The 4,225-nt window shown below is 34.0% G+C and overlaps 1 pseudogene; it reads right to left on the bottom strand.

Moving 5' to 3' along the window:
* Positions 1-2,922: 2,922 nt before the first annotated feature.
* Positions 2,923-3,276, bottom strand: LOC141500841 (large ribosomal subunit protein eL36-like; annotated as a pseudogene).
* Positions 3,277-4,225: the final 949 nt, after the last annotated feature.

Below are 4,225 nucleotides of genomic sequence, written 5' to 3'. Positions count from 1 at the left end.
AAGAATCTGTCACTTGCCTCCTGTAAAAAGATTTCAAAATGAAAACTCCCAGGAATATTATAATCACATTTCAGAGCTCCCAAGTCAAGGAGAAAATATTTCAAGCAGTTCTAAAGAAGTAATTTAAGTACTTTGGAGCTATAAATCAGAATAGATATAACAGATTCTTCATTAAAGGATCAAATGTCAAGGAACATAATATTCCAGAGGGTAAGGGAGATAGGATTACAACTAAGATTCACTTACCCAGAAAAACAGTATAATCCTTCAGGAAGAAAAAAATAGACATTCAATGAAATAGAAGAGTTTCAAGTGTTCTGTTGAAAAGACAAAAGCTGAATAGAAAATTTGACATGCAAATACAAGACTCAAGAGAAGTATAAAAAAGATAAAAAAGGAAAAGGAAATCATAAGGGTCTTAATAAGTCTAAATTGTCAAATTTCCTACTTAGAAAGATGATACTTGTAATTCATAAGAACTTTCTCATTATTAGGGTATTTAGGAGTATATATAGATAAATGTCATAGATGTGAGTTGAATATGATGAAATGATATCTAAATAAATAAAATTAAGGAGTGAGAAAGAAGAATTCACTGGGAGAAAAGGAAAGGAATAGGTACAATGGGATAAATAATCTCATAAAAGGCAAGAAAGATCTTTGGGAGTAGAAAAAAAGATTGAGGAAGTAGTTGGGAATACTTGAACTTTTCTCTCATCAGAATTGGCTCAGAGAGGGAATAACATACACATTACATTGGATATAGAAATCTATTTTATCCAGCATGAAAAGAAGGGGATAAGCGAAAGTGGTAGAGCTTATAGAAGGGAAGATGAACTGGGGGAAGCAGTAATCAGAAACACAGATCAAAGGAGAGGGAAACTACTTGTAATGAAAAATGCTGTTCAACCAAATCAGACTACTTGCTTTCTTGTGGAGGGGAAGGGGAAAATAGGGAGGGCAAAAATCTGGATCTCAAAATTTTCAAAAATGAATACTGAAAACTATCTTTTCATGTAATCAGAAAAAAATATTAAGACAAAAATGGAGAGACAACAGAACAAGGAGAAATAAAAGAGAAGAAAATAGCAAGCATAACTGTGAAAAAAATTGAAGCAAGTTTTTCTGATAAATACCTCATTTCATAAATATATAAAGAAAAGAATCAAATTAAAAAAAAATAAAATCCATTTTCCAATTGACAAATGATCCAAAAATATGGAGTCAATTTTAAAATTATGAAATGAAAATTATCTATAGCAATATGAAAAGATCTCCTAAATCACTATTGATAGAAAATGCATATTAAAACAATTCTGATTTACCCCTATTAGATTGGCTTATAGGACAATAAAGGAATGTGAAAAATAGTGGAGAGGATGTGGGAAAACTGAGACATTATTGCATGGTTAATGGATTTGTGAACTGATTCAACCATTATAAAGAGCAATTTGGAACTGGGCCAGATCAGCTCTCTTCTGGTGACAAAAAAATGGAAATTGAGGGAATACCCATTAATTGGGGAATGCCTGAATAATTTGTGGCTGTACATAGTTGTGATGGAATACTTTTTTGCTATAAGAGTTAAATGATCTCATCAAAATCTGGAAAGACATGCACTTATGAAAAGTGAAATGAGTAGAACCAGGAAAATATTGAGCAATAGCATAAGAAGATCAACTGAAAATGAATTAGTTATTCTCTGCAATACAATGATCCAAGACAACTCTCTGGGGACTACTGATGAAAAATGCTATCCATAAAAAATTACTATCCATCCTCAGTAAAAGAACTGATGAAGTCTGAATATAGATTTGAAGAATACTTTTTTTCAACTTTCTTGAGTTTTATTTTGGTCTATGTTTCCTTTTACAACATGACTACAATGGAATCATATTTTCCATGACTACACAAGTATACCGTATATCAAATTGTTTGCTTTCTAAATGAGGAATTTGAGAGGGGAAGAGAATTTGGAACTCAATTTAAAACATAAATGGTCAAAATTGTTTTTACATTGGGGGAAAATAAAATATTAAATTTAAAGAAAGATAAAAAATTTTATGCTTAGGCTAAGCAAAATAATTATATTCTAGATTTATGAAAATAGTTCTAAACTGATTTATGTATTTGAACTGGACACAATATTTCTATGAAAGTTCATTTCTTTGCTAATTTTCATTAAATACCTCTTCTGTTTAATCTTTGTCCAACTTTCTGGTGTATGCTTTCAGAAATATTACAAATTTCTCAATAAAAAGGAAGAAGGAGATCAGTTAATCCTCAAAACCCTTGCTGAGGCAGGGACTTTCACATGGGTGATAAGAGATTCTTTTTCCAGAGTCCTGGGGACCTGGTAGCATTTGATTACCATTGATTGAGAATGCTGTATAAGGGAATTTTTTCAGACCTGGGTGAATTTATAAGGACATTTTCAAATCTCTCATTCTCCAAAAAATAAATCTTTTTTTTTCCCCTCAGTAATTTATTTTTGTTGTTTAATACTCTATCAGTTCTTTTGCTACCAAAATACCCTGCTCTGTGTAAGACATTTACCTATTCATCTTTCTTCAGAAAGATTTATAGAGTTCCCCTCAGATTGCTCTCAGGTCAACAAACAGACAGCATTCCAGGTCAATATGGGGATTTGTTTTGCTTGATTTGGTAAACATGCTATAAATGTTTTGTTTTTGATTGTTTTCCTAGTGGAATTGGTAGGGCCGGGTGAAGTGGGAGGGATGGTGGGGTATGAACATTATTGTCAGGAAATGAAGAAAATAGAAAGGAAGGAAATGAGGGAAGAAATGACAGGAAAAAAGGAAAGAAGGAAGGCGAAAAGGGGCTTAATTGAAGTAGTTTGTCTTTTTTTTTTAATTTGTCAAATCTTTATTGGGTAAATGGGGAAGGCAGGCAGTGTCCAGTTTAGTCCTTCTTGGCAGCAGCCTTCCTCGTGGCAACTAGGACATGACTAAGCTCCACTCGCTTCCTCTTGGCACAGATGTGAGTACCCTCCCCCTTTGATGAACTTAAGGGATCACTTATCCTTGGAGACCTTTAACAATTCCATGGGCCCACCTCTCATAAGGGGCAAACCCACACACGTCCCAGATCTTATTTCTCACAAATTTGGTGTGATTAATCAAATGCCCATGACAGGGTCAGTGTCGTGGCTTTGCAATGTTGTTGGCAACTTTATGGCCCTTGTTGAGACCCATGGCCATGGGGTATTGGATGGCCATGGCTGTGGCACTAACATAGACCCAATGGCAGCCACAGAAGAAGGACTGAAGCATCTTTTTCAATGAAGACAGGAGAAGAAAGGCCAAACGTAGGCAAAAATAAGTAAGACAGCTTTGGAAATTGCATACTGATTTATTATATTTTTAAAATGATGAATAAACTATGCATAATAGAGACCCACAGTTTTATGTAAAATTTTCTTTTTCTAAACTATTGTGCTTATGGAAGTGCTCATTATATTTAGTGTTCTAAAGTTCAGAATGAAAAAAATAAAAGTAAAAATGCATTGGACCCCTAAACTCATTATTCTACAATATATTGCACATGAAATAAACCTCTATTACACCCAAAAGTCAAGTCATCTTATCAGGATTTCTTTAGTGCCTTGAATAGGATATATGGTATCCTTATTAAAGGCTTCACTATCCTTTCAGTCTATCAAAAGGCTCAGTCAACCTAAGTAGCTCCACAATTGCAAAAAAGGCTCAGCTGAATAGCTGAATAGATTAAATGATACTAGTCAGATTTGAGATTTACCTCTAAGAAATCATTTGGATACTTTTATGAGTAATAGCCCCCACAATGCATCTAAAACTTATTTTTCTTATTCAACAACCCTTAGCATCCAGAGGAGAGAAAAGTGCCATATCCATGCATTTAACACAGAAAAAAGGAAAAGGGAAACATTTAGCACTGTCTGAAGTATCAAGCTATGAATACAGGTGTGATGGAGACTATCCATTACTCCCATGTCTTCTGAGCATCTTTTTTTTTTTAACAATGTAAAGTAGATTTGCCTCTTCCAACTTCTCTTTTGGAACTTGGAGCCAATGTTGACTAGATAATTAAAGAAAACTCAAAGCTTGATGAATCCTTTTTGGACTGGTGAATGCTATAGCTCTCTAGTCTTTCAGCAACCATATCCCATCCCTCATGTCCACCAATAAGGAGAGTCCTCTATCAAGACTTCATAAGAGAGTTACAC

This window comes from Macrotis lagotis, chromosome X (assembly GCF_037893015.1).
Source record: "Macrotis lagotis isolate mMagLag1 chromosome X, bilby.v1.9.chrom.fasta, whole genome shotgun sequence".
Lineage (NCBI taxonomy): Eukaryota > Metazoa > Chordata > Mammalia > Peramelemorphia > Peramelidae > Macrotis > Macrotis lagotis.
Note: the sequence above shows the minus strand (reverse complement) of the source record. Positions and strands in the feature narration are given on the sequence as shown.